Source organism: Drosophila eugracilis, unplaced genomic scaffold (genome assembly GCF_018153835.1).
Source record: "Drosophila eugracilis isolate 14026-0451.02 unplaced genomic scaffold, ASM1815383v1 contig_75, whole genome shotgun sequence".
NCBI lineage: Eukaryota > Metazoa > Arthropoda > Insecta > Diptera > Drosophilidae > Drosophila > Drosophila eugracilis.
Window position 1 is genome coordinate 734,400 of NW_024573645.1, and position 16,387 is coordinate 750,786.

At 41.9% G+C, this 16,387-nt stretch overlaps 1 protein-coding gene across 4 annotated transcripts in view; it reads left to right on the plus strand.

The window, feature by feature from the left end:
* LOC108113820 (homeotic protein ultrabithorax) overlaps nucleotides 1–16,387 on the plus strand; it is an 84,491-nt gene that overhangs the window by 57,048 nt on the left and 11,056 nt on the right. The window lies entirely within an intron of this gene.

Consider the following 16,387-nt stretch of genomic DNA (forward strand, 5'->3'; position numbering starts at 1 on the left):
TTACATATTCATGCCCGAGCACTGCGCGCGCTCTCGGCCTTAATTGGCAGCCTTCTTATTTGGCCACGTAAATTTCCCGGTACCCCCCCCGCCACCATCCATCCATCCATAACTCCTTGCAACCTGAGCCTGCCCCTGACTCTTGCTAATCGCATCATAAATATTCAGTGTGCCTCGGTTTGGTTTTTGATTCCAGTTTTCACACCCTCGAGCGTTTTGGGGCGTTTAACGTGTTTTATGTCTCTCTGGCCAGAAACAGAAATTGTTGCATACTGCGCGGCGCGCACGCATGTAGAAAAGGGTTTTCGGATTCGGAAATTTTGGCATAGGGATTGGGATCGGGTTATATGGATGCTGTATACTGAAGCCGTACTCTTGCTGGCCTCAGAACATAAATAATTTCACTAAATTACGCCACAAGGAACGGTGTGCGAGGCATCGCTTGCGCGGCTGTAAATAATTTTTGAAAGCCCAAAGTTTGTTGAACTTCCCCGGCGGCAGGGGCAGCGGCTGCGGGTCCCGCTGCTCGGAAATTAATTGCTTAATTAGTTACGGCCAAACACTTTGAAATATGGCCGGCATCGGTCGGAGACTTTTCTCTCAACTGCTCATAATTGCTCTATTAAATGGGCTCAGTGTTTTATTTTACATTTTTGGTTTTTTTTTTGGTTTTTTTCGGGTGGGCTGGCCAGCCTGCACTAATGGCCTTAAAGAGAGAGAGAAAGAGAGCCCTTTCGAGCATCCTGAATTATTCGACGACTTTGCCATTAGCCAGGCCATATATTCTATATGGTTCCATAGTCCATAGTCCATAGTCCATAGTCCGACGTTGCAACAAAAACATGTTTTATGTCGCCCCTAATGACCCCGGAGTCTCCGAGATCTGCGTTGAGAGTTGAGAGTTGCGAGACTGGAGACACTTAATCGCTTTGAATTGCAAAAGCAAATAATGTGCAAAAAAGCATAAGGATAAAGGATAAACCAAAGCGTCGCCAGTCGGAGAACGAGTGTGTGTGTGTCCTGTGGCGGATCCTTGTGGCGTCTTTGTCGGCTCACCGCCCCCGAAAACCCAATCCCAAATCGAGTTCCTCTTACTCTCCCCCCTTTTCCAGTAGAAAGAAAAGAAGAAAAACCGAACCACTGCGACGACCACTGCAGAATGACGCCATTATTTTGACAAATTTTTTGGCAATCCTCGATGTTGTTGCTGGTTGGCTTTTAGCTGCGACTGCTGTCAGCTTTTGTTGGTTTTTAAATTGCATGCAATAATTCAATTTTATATTTCCGCAAAAAACTTTATCATTTTTATTGGCGGGCCAAAGTTTTCCCTCCCTGGATTAGCGTCGGGGGAGGAGAGGTCAAGAATTCAAGTTGGCAAAGATTTTGCATGGCTAGTGGGGCCAATAAATTTATTAATAAATAAATATTTGCACAGCCCATAAGAGCTGAAAAATGTTAAGGCTTTTCGTAATTCATAAATTCTTGAGATATTTATTTGAGATGAAAAGAAGAAAGCTGAAGACTGGGTATCAAATATATTTTGCCAAGCATTTTTATGGCCGATTTACCAGCCAATTAAGGTTTAAAAATTCTGTTTTAAAAATTTCCAAAAACTTAAATATCAAACTTAAATATCAAACTTTGTAGTAACAAAAATTGTTTTGCCATTTGAGAGTTTCGAACAAATGAAAACAATTTCAACTATTCCGAGTTTATGGCAAACTTTGCTCAATGGAGCAAAAATATTCGTAGTCGCCCGGTGGCGCCACAAAACTGTCCCCCCTTTTGTTGGGGATGCTGCTACTGCTGCTGTCTGTTTGGCTTTCGGCTTTTGGGCTTGTGGCAGGCAGATAACAAATATTTGCAGGAAACCCCGAGACCCTTAATTAGTGTAAAGAAGAACGCCTCCCACCCACCATAAAATGCGAGCAAGGAAGCAATTTATCAAAGTTTTGTTGCTTAATTGTCGTTTGTGCGGGTGTTTTGGTGTTTCGGCCAGTGAAAGTTTACAAAAAGGAAGAGCTGGAGGGAATTTCAGGACCTGTGGGCGTGCTCGGTTCATTTTGGCTCGCATTCAGCCCAAGGACGAGTGTAATTATCCTGATAAATGCGGTGCAGATCCCCCATCATCATTATCGATTTTACCCCTGTATCTGGCCTGGTCCTGGCCATGCAGTTCTCGAGATATTTTCCACATCATAAATATATAAGTACGCAAAGTACGACGGGCGGTTGGTTGGCTGAGTAAACACACACACACACCGACACCGACACCGACACCGACGGCCATCTCGCCCGTCACATTTATAACAATTTAAAATTGCTCGAAAAAATGGCAATAAAATCCCACAGACAAACGAAATTACGTGACCAATGTGTTTTATTACGATTTTATTGCGAAAATGCCAAGAAGAAGTCAGGTTCGTGCGGGGATTCGGGTGATTCAGCAGGGATAACGCAGCGGAGGGAGTCAGCGAGCAAACCGCAAATATGAGACTGCGTCTCTGGGTGGAGCTGCTGTGCGGCAGCGGCAGCGGCAGATTATTTATCTTTCGGCTGAAATCGGCACAGAAGCGTAAGGAGGCAGCAGCAGCAGCAGAAGCAGTGGCAGCATCAGCAGGATGAAGAAGCCAAAAATGGCAGAAGAGGGTGGCACGTGAGTGGCCGAGAGGGTTGCTACGAAAGTTGCCCGCGATTTATGGCCATTCTTCACGGCTCTACGCCGCATCAGGTTAATGTACAATTTATGAGGAAAAACACGATCCAGGCAAAAAAAAAACTAGCCTTTAATTGGATTCGCGTTTGGGAAAAACTGTATTTCAGCTGCCTCAGCAGGTTCATCATCCCTTCCTGTCCTCCAGGGTGGACAATGAAAGGGGTGGCACCCCATAAATGGCCAAATACTAACGCCTCTGGCCTCATATTGGTCTATTGAAAATGTATTTCGTTGTCGACAACATTTTATTAAGTAATTTGCATAAATTTAAATGGCCATATGCTGCTGCTGCTGCTGCTAGTAGAAACTGCCTGGTGGTAAAGGGGTAATTAATGTTGGGCAATAAAAATGAAAACAAAAAAACATTAGAAAATTGAACTTGAGTTTATTTATATAATTCCCAAAGGTAGGCAAGCACCAAGGGTTAGTCACCAAAAGCAAACCTTGAACTATCAAACCTGCAATTTAACCATCCATCTGACTTTTCCTGGCCCAATCTTGATAGCCTGATCTAATGGCTTTCAATATTTTTGATTAGTGCGCTCCAATTCCAGACTTTCGGACCATCAATCCAGCCATACTTCTACCTCGCAGCCCTTCACTGCAATCCATCTTGGATAATAGTTACTACGGCCATATTGTCCGTACTCCCAGTCCAGTCAGTCGCATATTGATTAAAGGTAGGGGGGAGGGCGGGGGGTAAAGAAAAATAAATTGCGGCTCTGGCCAAGGCAGCGAGGGGTGCGGTGTGGTTATGTATAAAATGTAATTTTCAACAAATTATAGCAATTTTTATGCTTATAGAAAAGCGCATTCAGCGCTGGCAATTTGCTGCACTCGCTAACCCTAAAGGGTAAAGAGCGATTACTTTTATTATTCCAACGGACCAGGGCTGGACTTTTTATGCCCGAGGGTTCTGAGGGGATCGTCAGAGGTCAGTTCCTTTTAAAATCGCCCAATGATTGATGGTTGTCTAGGCTATACATATATATATATATATATTATTATAATGCAAACTGTATGATTACGAAGAAGGAATGTCCTCCCGCTCACTCTTGTCTGATTTCTGGTTTTCAGATTGAGAACTCTACTCGTACGTATCTGGTTTTTCCTTCCTTCAGTCGTTGGGCTCTCTCGTAAATTGGCCAAAACTGTCCACAGTTCTTAACTCATTTGGCCTGGCCAGGCGATGAAAGAGCCAGGGCATAACGCGCGACGTTTATTGGCTGCGTCTGGCCATTTATTTCACTCCTATGATAGCTGGCGGAAGCCATTAAAGCCGCCACCGAGAGCCGGCTTGGCTTCTTATTTTACCTGCCCTCAAAAACCGGTTACTGACCAGCTCTCTACCCCTCCCTCTCTCTCTCTCTCTCTTTCTCCTGCTGCATTGGCGTAAGCATTTAAGCCATTTGGTGGGCAATTCATCAGCTGCATCTTTTGGCGACCCATTAGACCGTCGCCTTCATCTTAGCCATCGCAAAACCACGTGGGCCCCCTCTTCTTCGCCGGCACAGGTTAATCATATGCGCAATGTGCCAAAAGCTGATCTTAGCCGGTTTGGTCAGTCTGTGTGTGGTCTCGACCATGTCTATGAGGCAGGCATCTTCTCCCAAGTGCTTCTCATCTCAGCAACCAACCAACCAACCTGTCCCGCTGAAGATCGGACCTAAGCACAGTCATTAGTTTAATTGCACTGTTTATGGTGGAGCGGCAATGCCGGAGCGGGTTATTACCATTTCGCATGTTGGGCCTCCATTGCGATCATGTTGTTTGGGCTGTGGGTTGTTTTAAATTAAATTAAATTTAACATCGCTTAATAGAAAAATGTATGCGAAATGTCTGGTGGGCAAGGCCAAGATGGAATAGGGCTCTAATTTAAGCTGAAGGCAAAACTAAATGGGATAATTGAAGAAAGTTCTTAAGAGTTGGTAATAACTAATGGGGAATGATGATGGGAAAGTTCTCTTCGAGTTTTGTTAAAAAAAGAAAATGTTAAATAACAGGAAAAACTAATAAAAAATCGAGGTAATCAAGAATAGCTGAAATAACAGAAAAAACTGATAAGAAATCTACAAATTCAAGATTAAAATCATTTTTAGCCATGCAAAATATACGGCTAAGTGACTGACATTTAAGCCAACTAAATCGTGATACAGTAGAGTATAATCTCTATTGAAAATCAAAAGAAAAGCCAAACAAATTGCACAAAATGTTAACAATCAATTTGGCCATCTTATCGCGACAAAATCGACAAGTCCAGCTGCGATGAACTCGACCGGCAGCGAAAACATTTAGAGGCAAATAATTTCCAAACGTACTTAAAATCAATTTACTTAATAACCGGGTAATTTCTACAGATAGAAGGGGTGAGTAGAGTAGTAGGGAAGGCTGCTCCAGCTTACAACTACATCGGAAACGCATGTGTATTCCTGTAGCGCAAAGCAACCAACAACAACTAAACATGTTGCATGCATCGCACAAACTTTGTGCTGCGTCCGCCGGCTGCTCAATTCATTTTGGCATGCGAATAATAATTTCCAGCCAAAGCAGAACAATGGCCGCAAAGCGTTGCACTTGTAAAAACAACAAAAACAACAACAACAACAACAACAAAAAGAAGCATACAACATTGTACCAAGTTAATAATAGTTGTTCCAACACATACCAAAAAGCGAGCCTCCTAGCCGGCGGGTAATCGTTTTACTCACCCGGCAAACTGGCAACGAGCAATTTGAAAGCGCACAACAGCAACACGGCGAATAAGCGGCAACAGCAACAGCAACAACAGCAGAAACAACAACAACAACTGCAACAGCAACAACAACAACTGCAACAGCAACAACCGGCCAAAACAAATCAACAGCAACCTGCTGACCAGTCGCAGCGCCCTCTTTTCCTTTTATTTTGCACAGGGAAAAATGTTTTTAAAAATTTTTAGGTCTCAGCTAAGATAGAAATAATCCTTTTTGGGGGGTTAAAAAAATGTATGTTTTCTTACAAGCATATTAAAAAATCTTTTTTATAAGTATACTTAAGAAACTTTTTAACCAAATAATACAAAAAGTGCTAAGAAATCAAGTCAGAAAAATAGGAAAGAAATTTGGATTTTTAAATTTTAAACCCATTGCTTGGATTAATTCTTTTAAAGATTTTTTATACATTTTTGTAAATATTTTTTGTTTGTTTTTACATAACCTATGATTAAAAAAACATTAAATAAAATGTCTATTAAATCTTAGGCTTGGTGATAATCCAAATCTTAGTCTCAGATAAAAGTTTCATTACCAACCAGAAAGCCTTAACAGAAATTGCATATTTTCCCTCAAAAAATCCTAAATAAATATAGAAACCAAATATATCTTAAATTGCTATTTAAAATTAAAGGAAAATCACTAAACTTCCATAGAAGTCAATATCAACTACTAATTTTAATGATTTTTCCACTGTGTTTCCATCAGCATTGCGATGGTCATCGGGTCTCGTTCCTTTTTTCACGCGCCCAGGAGCGTGTCCCTGTGCCGGCTGTCCATTGCCATGGCTGCTCCGTGTTCGCATGCGAAGGAAGCGAAAATATGCAATGTCGGACGGACAGGCTAAATTGTCGGAGGTACCGCCAATACCTACCCCCTTTCTCTCCCCCCCTTTGCGGGATAACCAACCAAGACCAAGTGCAATCAACTTTGGCAGTGCCTCTCGGCGTGCATAATTCGCTGTTGCCGTTGCTGGTTGCTGGTTGCTTGTTGCTTAAATTGCAAATTTATAATAAATAGAAGTCTGCTCGTTCTTCTTGGCTTCAATCAACGGGGCGGTGGATTAGCCACTTTGGGTGGGTGAATAATAACAAGCATTTCATTTTAGTTAAATGCTTTTTGGCCTATAGAATTCGTTCTGGTTTTTAGGCACTTAAACTAGTTAATTATTTGTAATAGTAAGTGGCTGTAAAGGTGGAGTTTTTGATTGGAAATTTGAGCAATGAAGTCAAATATATTTTTCTGAATTGTTTACTATTCCTATATAATATTTTATTAAAATCATGTTAAGGTTTGGTATCATAAATATCACCTTAAATATACCTTTCATTGGGATACATTAAATTACGTTATGGCCAGCATTTATTTCCCAGCAAATCTTTTTTATGCATCTCACAGATTATCAACATGGGCCATAAATTTATTACAGTTATCTTGAAAGCCCAATCTGAAAAGAACATTTGCATTTAAAATCGAATAAATTGGTTTTATTTTTGCCATCCTTTAACTATGAAAATAATGGCCTTTGCCACAGGGCTAGAGCTAGTTTGAGCTCAACTAATTAAAACTAAGCTGGGCGAATTATTTTCACCAACTTATTTGTCAAAAGCACTTGGCCATGGTCAAGTTGCTGGTAGATACTGAAAATATATATATATATATAATATATATCTCTGCTGTTAGTTAGTTTTTCTCTGGCGAAGCATTCAGCATTTTAGGACGGAGTTTGTTTTGTGGCCATTTTATGGCATATATTTTGTATAATACGAGGAGCAGCAACAACAATATAAATGCCAAAAAATATATAAGTTTATATGTATGTGTTAGCTGCAGATATATGTATATGTGTGTGTGTGTGTGTGTGTGTGTGTGTTTGGAGAGAGATAAAAGTGCCAGGGCAACTTGTCATAATAAATTTTGCAGCTAGAGCTGCGCTGCTCTGCGCTGGCTTTTGCCTTTTTTATTTATGCGCTTTTCATAAAACACAATAGCTTTTGTTTAATAACGCTGCGATTTATATTTTTTATGCTTTTTTTTTTGTTTTGTTGTTGTTTTGTTTTTGTTTTAAACAACGTTGAGTGCAACAGCATCGGCCTTAATGAAGCCAACGGCGAAACAGACAATTTCATGGGCTTCGATTTTGGTATATCTATGTATGGGGATACCTTTTTTGTTCGAACGATTTTTGCAATTAATAATTTGCATAAATTTATGTTCGCTTTAATAATCTGTTAACTACGAAAAACAAAGCTTGCATGCTGCTGGCAAGGGAAAATTGTGGAAAGTCGATGCAAAAAGTTTATCAATGACTGCACAGGCCCATGAGATCACAAATAACCATCGTCCACGATGCAAATAAACTGCAACACTGTTTAGAGACTGCACTACTGCAGTCCCCCCTCTGCTAGTGAAAACAATGTGCAGCATTCAAATGATTAAAACAGCTACGAAAATGCTGCAGCCACAGAGCCCAGTTTAGTTCAGCTCAGTTCTGGCCAGGCCAAAACCATACACCATACAGCATCCAGCATCCAGAATCCAGAATACAACCAAACCAGCGGCCACAACAACAACTGACTTGTGTGTGTGTGTTTGTTAGTGTGAGTGCGCCACGTTAATCTTTGAAAATCCGAGTGCTGTATGCGGTATTATGCGAAAATTTATCTGATTTAACACCTAATATACAATAACTTAATATGCAGTGTGCTCCGGCACTTGCACGAGCGGCGGCGGCGGTGGCGGCGGCCCAGGCCTGCCTGCCTGCAGTCATCCACCAAAGCCGGGACCCAGACTCCTCTCTGCTCTTGGTCTGCCCGTGCTTCTGCCTCTGCCTCTGCCCCATCGCCATTCCATCTGCCAGGCTTTGATCTCGACCAGGCACTGTGGGTTAATCAGCTGATGGAGTGTTTGAGGAATGAAACTTAGAACTTGTTTTTGTAGAAGTAATAATGACTTGAGATTTAATGTTAAATATTTGTGTTTAATAATGAAAGGGTCATGTTAATGATAGTATATAGTAATATGATATGATATATTGTTAAAGTTTTTGAAGTTAAGGAAAGATTTAAAGTCTGATTATGATAGATGTATCAAGAAACTTCTTTTAATCGTTCATTATAAAGTTGCCTAAAAAAGTATTTTTTTTAAGTTTTATTCCATATTTTTTCCACTTCAACATGGCCTATCTGAACTATATAAAATCTAATAATAAAACATCATTTTAACCTTTAAAAACCTCTTCACACCCACTGTACATAAACCTTAAACAACAACAAAAACTGCAAACTGCAATGCTCAGCGCCCATTTTGCGCCCAAAAAAGCTCCAACAATTGCGGCTGGACTTACTCTCTCCCCCCTCTCTCTACACACACTCACACACATACACATATATAGGCTTTCAAACACATATGCACATTGCAGTGTCCATGCTGGGTCCTGCCCCTCATTCCCTTCCCACCCTACTCCAGCTCTACATCCATGTGCGTTTCGAATGCTGGGTCTCTGGTATGCGGCGTTTGGAAAATGTGAATATGAACTGCATAAATCTTCCAGGGCGGCACTCTTTGCCACTGCGCCTAAACCCCCAGCTCTATGCAGCACCTCCCCCTCTCTGGGAAAAGCCCCCATCCGAAAACTCTCCAGGCAAGGCTTTACGGCTTTTCGGCTTCGTACTCGGCGTTGACTCGCTCAAAATGCAAACGGACTAAAAAAAAATATAGCAGGCGGCCCGCTGGCGCTGAAGCGAGTCGGTGCTAGTCCTAGTCCTTGTGCTACACTGGGAAATAAAAGACTAAGAAGTATTTCTAAATTAGAATCAGGAATTCATCGTTCTACAGTTACACGCTTAGTTCCCTCAACATAATGAGTATCTTAATACCTCTTAAAGGAACAAATTTTAGTATCATTCCCCAGCAATATTTCTCCCAGTGCACAGCACACATATTCCTGGGCCGGCCGACTAAGATATATGGCTATAGGTAGTTGGAGCGCAAATGCGAATAGAATGTGGCGGCATCAAAGTTCAGCTCACTTACTCACCCGGCGATGATGGGAGGGCTGGGGCTTTTTTGGGAGGGTGCTGAAGGACTTTAGTTTGCTGCAGTTTTATGCGCCGACTGGACAGCCTGGACGGCGGGGTCTGGCCGGGTCATAACTCTCATATTATTATGCATTCATATCGCCATTTTAATCACACTCACACACGCATCGGAGGTAGGGGAGAGGGGGGATAGCTGTGAGCGATATGGGATTAAATGGGGATTGCCTTTCGATTGACCATTATGGCCAGACGACTTACAACCTGTGAATGGAAGAGGCCAAGTGGGGCATGTTGGAGTGGAAAATCTGCTTTGAGATGCTTTTTTTTAGCGCTTGAAATTAAATTTGTTTAACTTCTTTTAACTTCTACTTAATTAACTGCCTAAGCAAACCCTCTTTACCGCACAAAAGACAATTCTCCCTGGTTATAATAATGGCAATCAGTTTTCCACACCATTGCCACACAGCCATGCGGCATATGTCGCAGTGTGTTGCAAAATCTATATAATTTGTAGCTAAACAAATTCCAACTGTGTACATTGTGGAAGTAACACTTTGAGGCCCCCCAATGATTTATTGCCCAATTTTACTGCCATGTTTTCTTAATTTCGCATTCGACATTTCCCTTGCACCTCCGTTTTCGGTGTCAGCCATGCGCACAGCAGCCACCAACCCAACACTACTAAGCCACCCTCCCAAAAAGGGGGGTGGTAGGCGGGGTAAAGCGTGTACCGTTAGATGGTGGATTGTAACTCAACGAAATAAAATAAAACACGCACCAAGGCACATTCATCCCTCGAGAAATATCGCTTATTTGGTCGGTAATAATTCTTGGCCTGTGTTTTCCAGGCCCGAAAAAACCCACCCACTTTCTTCTTCTCTTCTTCTTCTTGTTTTCCCTTTTCTCGAGTAAAACAAAAGGCAGCATCTTTTGCCACTGCTGCCTCTTCCTCACGTGCGTGAGTTGGGGGCGTAGTACGTAGGCGTGGCACGCCCCAAGGAAAAAGGAGAAAGTTTTTGTGCCAAGGCAACTTGAGCAAGACGCATGGCCCAGGGAAATTCTTGTCGGAAAATTCCTGGAACGGGGGAGAAAACTCAACTTGGCCAGAGCCAAAAAAGGTGAAGTCGCCTTTAGGAAAAAGGGAAGCCAGGGATGGGTGGAAACTCGAAGGGGGGCAGCAAATTTTTCTCTCGTAGACACTTTTTACGAAATATTTCATCGAAATGTGTCCCTGGTGTAACATTTAATATTAAAGGTGGGCGGTGGGCGTTGGGCGATGGGCGGATGCGGTGGCCAGACGGGCGGAAAAGCTGGAAGAGGCGGTCTCCTTATAAATTAGCCTTATTCTCCAAGACATTTTGTTGCGAATAAAGCAAGGAGAAAGTTTACAAAATGAACACCGAACACGGTAGACAAGTGGCCATGGAAAACGTGGCAGGGAAAAATAAAAATTCTTCTTAAGAAAGAATAATACCGAATGGAATGAATGGCAAATAAAAGAGAAAAGTAAATGAAGCGCAGAGCAGAGAAGAAAAGGACCGCTAAAAACTTAAACCAATAAATCACAAGTTAATTACGGGCGCGTATAAACTGGAGGCAGTGCAACCGCATTTGCCACCCCCACTAAGGAAATCTACCCCCCCCATCGGGGCTACAAATTTCATAATTATATTTTATGCGATTTATTTGCTACTCGTTGTCATGTCTGTTTGCCCAAAGATAATGCCAAGCTGCCACTGGCTTCGTCTTCTTCTCCTTTCCAACTTCCCCTTGCCACTTGCCACTTGCCACTTGCCACCATCTTCCTTGCCACCAATTGTCGTCATGTGTTGGACCATTTTAATTGCCGAACTTTCTTTGAGGGGGAAGTTGGCATGGGGGATGTGGGTTCTGGGGAAACCATCTAAATCTCACTCGAACCCTCTGGTCTTGGATTTATGTCTGGCAAATTTTATTACGCCCCTCGCAATGGCAAACAAATCATATTAATTATGATTATTAATTATGATTATTCATTTTATTGGCTCAGCAGCTGCAATGGCTACTCTTGAATGAGTTTAGTCTTGTGGAAAGTTATTAAGTCAGTGGATTAAAGTGAATTTAAGGAAGTTATTTTTAAAGTATATGAATGTTTTTTTTAATTTTTAATAAATAATAAAGACAATCAAAATATTCTTAGAAAAGTCTAATAAATTAGTATTTTCTTTCTTTAAGATCTTTAGTTTCTTATAAAATATCAAAAATATAAAACTGTATCTTAAAGCAGAATTCTACAGACTGAAAAGAGATCGTCATATAGGATGGCCCACGGAAGATTTGCGTTTTAAAATCGTTATAAAAATATCAATATTTTTTCAATTTTCTTCGAGCGCAAACCTAACCATTTTGTAAACCGCAAACCTTCTTCAAAATATCTGACACATTGCCAATGACATTCGAAATGTCAAAGTCAAAATTATCGATAGTTCAAATAGCAAACGCTAGATGGGCCAGTCTGTATATCAACCTATAAGATTAATATTTCCCTCAATCTCTAACATCACTTTTATACCCATCAAGCTAACAACGGCTTATAAAATTTTCACCAGCAAATCCAGCTTAATTTTCTCTGGTTGTTAAATGAATACACAAGCTATTTCCACCCCCCAAAAATGCATTCACCCCCTCAATTATAAATGTATATATTTAATTTGATGGTCTATTTACCATATTCATGATGTCACTTCTATAACATCACTCTCATAACTTCAAAACTTTTTCAGTTTTTTTTTCTTGGGAAAAAGTTTCGCTTTTGCCAAATGCCTTTGGGCCACAACATTGGCAGCTGCTCAAGACGAATCGGGGCGGAATTTTCACTTTGTAAGACAAAAGTTTTCATTGCCCTCTCAAGATTGCGTGTGGGCAATGTTTCTTTACTTTTCTGTCCGTTTTCGTTTCGATTCGCCGCTCTGTTAACTGTTTTTATTTACCTTAAGTGAGGTTTTTTCCATGTTTTTTTTTTGCAAAAGTCATTTACATATTTCCAGCCCACACCATCCATCTAGGCGCCCTCGCCATTTATTCATTAATTCCAAGTCCTGCGACATAAATTAGTTAACTTGGACTTGGCCAGTTTCGAATTGGCGGGTGTTTCGCTAGAGAATTTTAATGTGGATTCTCTAGGGGGAAGGAGAATTTTTTTTTTTTTTTGGTGGGTAGCATAAGCTGCGGTTTCTTTCGCCTGTTTTGGGCTGAAGTGCATGTTTTGCTAGCGGTGGCAAAGGAAAGCTTACAACAATTGAAACTCCGGCGAGGGCGTCGGTGCCAAGTCAAGTAGAAAAATACTCTTACAATGCAATAATACAACAACAACAAAAATGGAAAACAGACAACAAAAACGAGGGAAAACCAAACGAAAACCATTCGAAGAAGGGAAATTCATTTAAGTTTTCAGTCGAAGTTGAAATGCTCTTGTTAAAAACTGCTTAATAAGTTTGAAAAATCCTTTAAAAACCAACTAAATAAACATCTTGATCTTATAGGGAAATCCGTATCAATAGCTCTAAAACCGCACAGTTTTGAAGTCATAAATATATATTTTTGCCTCTTAAAAGACAATCCTGATCACAAGCCGCTTATCCAAATGAAAATACCCTTCAAAAAGGGTACAAAAAAGGCAACATTGTAAAATGAAACAACGGGCGTGAGCATGGAAAAGCGAACGGCCTGGGTTGGTTGGGCAAAGTTTTCCTTTTGCCACGTTATATATTTTTTTCTTTTCCAGCTCTCCGTTTTGTTTGGGCCTGCAACAATCTTGAACATTTTGGCGCTGTCTTTTGCCGGCCCCAAAAGGAGAATGGGGCATCGGAATCGGGGGGATTGCGAACTGGAGGGGGGGGTTGTATGGATGGAGAATGTGGGCCGCAGGCGGAAACACCCAATACAAGTCACAGCTGGATTTATGTCATGCCTTTAATTGGCTGCTGTGCCGATGTCGAACTCGAGCGTGGAGTAGTATACCGGGGCTATCCAGAGTCTTTATTCTCATTCCCGTTCCCATTCTCTCTCTTGGTTTGCATTCAGTATCAGTTTGGAGTACACCAGTCCTGGTCCCTGGTCCTGTCCTCATCCGAAAGCAACAATTTTGTTGCCTTCCATCCATTAGCTGGAAAATCGAGTTTTTTTTTCTGCTTTTTGTTTTCTTTTTGGTCTTCCTCCGGCTCTTCCTCCAGTGCTGGAGCTAAAAAACACAAGTGGCAATATTTCTACTGTGAGTCTCGGTTCTCGGTGCGACGATACGGCGGGATTCCGGGGCAGCAATTAAAACGAAATTTTTCTACCCGCCGCCATCTTTGGGATTTTGCGATGGCAATTAAAAACGAATTTTGCGCGGCTTCATTAGGCGATTTCCAAATGGCGGCAACGAAGGCGGTGGCTGGCTGCCAGCTTAAATATTCATATGAGCCAGGCTTTCAGTTCTAAGGCGGAATGAGGAATGATCTACAGATGCAGTACGGCAGATACAGATACAGATACAGATACAGATGCGGATACGAATGAAGTGGCAGATATAGAACCCCATCAAATGCCAGCTGTTGCGGGGGCCATTGGGCGCATTCAAATTAAATTCAATAAATTTTTTACCCATATTTTTTATTCGCACTTGCAGAAGTCAAACGAAATATCAACACTTTGGCTTGGCTTCCCTGCTAGCCAGAGGTCCATCTGGTAAAGCGTGGATAGAGGGGCGTGGCAAAGGGTTAGGGCAGCTCTTGAGGCCCAGAAGCCGTCTGCGTCCCACTTGGAATTTATGCGCTCCGGCGACAACATATGGTCACGTAAATTCATGCGACAATATACGATATGATGTCACACACACATGACTCGGTGCTTTATTTTTTATGCAAAACGTTGTTGGGATTTTTTCTCTGTTTTGGTTTTTGCTCTCCTTATTTTTTTTTTTTTTTTTTTAATATTGTGAGAAGAGACTTGAACCGCCCGGGAAAATCCATGAGGCAGAGGAGGGGGGCTCTGATTTACGAGAGACAGCCGGCCGCCATTCGCTTAAGTTAATAAGCGTGCCTGGCGGAAGGAGATACATTCGTTCTGAAGGAAAGCTTATCTGGCAGATGTTATCGGTAGGCAAATGGTGTGCAATCGAAAAAGATAAAGATGAAAATGATGTAATGAAAATGTTAAATATTTCATTTAAGATGTATGGAGAAGAGGTTTTAAGAGAAGAAGAATCCAGTTTAGGTAGTGGCTAAAGCATATTAATTATCTTTTACATCTTTTTACTACCAATTTCCTCTAATAAACCCTCAAGTATCTTTGGTCTAACATATTTGTCACCTCACTATTCGACTGCACTGTATGAGCTGCAAGAAATGTCACAATATTTTTGGCCCCCCTTCACCCCTCTTTCGCTCACCTCTCATTCCTCAGCTTGCTATTGGCTGGAAGTTATTGCCCGCCCTGCAGCGTTTGGCAGAGTGTGAAATTGGCAAAGAGCAAAATGAAAAACTTTTCGGCCAAGCAGGGCATGGCCAGTGGGGTGTAGGTGAGGAGGGTATGAAAGTTTGCAGTTGTGGCCAGCAGCCATCCAGCAGCCAGCCAGCCTGCCAAGTTCATAATTTCCCAAGAAGATTTCACAAAATATTAGTTAAACAAAACATAAACCAAAACCCTGCAGACGTTTGTGCATACAAACGTGGGCTAAATCACCTAAAAGCATGCAACATAATTCACCCGACGCCAGCTCCTTGAAACCCAGCACACACATCCACACACTCACTCACACCGACATAGATGGGGAATCCCAAGAAGCGACGAAGCTCAACGTTTCCGTTTCCTCAAGCAGCACTCCCAACATCCTCCCACAACCACCGCCCACTTTTAATGGCCCTGAGTTCAGTTTTCGGCAGTTTGGGGATCGTCTTTTGCATGTGCAAGCTAAGTGAATCGGGTGGGCAGTGGGGAGGAACAAGTGGGGACTTGCCTCCGAGGAGCACGCATGGCAGGAGGCTGGTAGATAGGAACAACAAGCTTGGGTTGACATTAGCGGGCACGGCGCACAACGAAACCCAATTAGAACGGAGATATACGACACCAGAGCGAGGCGACGAAACAACACGGAAAATGGAGACCCTCGACGCAAGCGGGGCCATCTTTTCATATTCATGGGTGTAGTCCGGAGGGGGAAGGGGAAATCAAAACATAATTTGAAGTCTTAAAACTCATTTTTATTTCTTTTCTATCAGTTTTTTAAGATTAAATTAAAAATCAAGTGTGACCAGACAAGCTTAAGTTTAAGTAAACTGAATTGTTCACTCTAAAAACCATTTCCTTACATTTTTAAGGTTAATGAACACCTGTTTTGTTATCTTTAAATCCAAAATCAAACTAAAGCACAGAGACTTTACTTATTAGCATTCCAAATCCATTTCCTTAACCCTTTTTTAAACTAATCCCCGTCTACCCCCATGGCCATCTTGGAAGCATCTTCTCTGATCCTGCGCCCTTTCAACAATGAAGCGTGTAATTACAAGCGTAAACGCTGTGTGGGTGGTGGACCAAAAATCACACGACAGGAGACATTTTTTGAAAAGGGTTGCTTTGAGTTATGGCGGTGGTGGTGGCTCTCCGGTTTCTCCAGTGCGGCACGGGGCACGGGGCAGGATAGCAAGGTGGCACATACTCGTACGTACGTACGCGTCGCAGCGCATAATTACTTTACAAGTTCATTATAAACCATCATAAATCTATGAAGGAGCGTAGTACAGCCAGGCGACGACTTACAATGGAAATGAAAATTTTCAACCTTAGCACTTTCTTTCTATGCAAGAACACCCGCACCCCCTACGTTTTCCCATTTTTCTCCCAGTTGAGCCGTAAATTCTTTG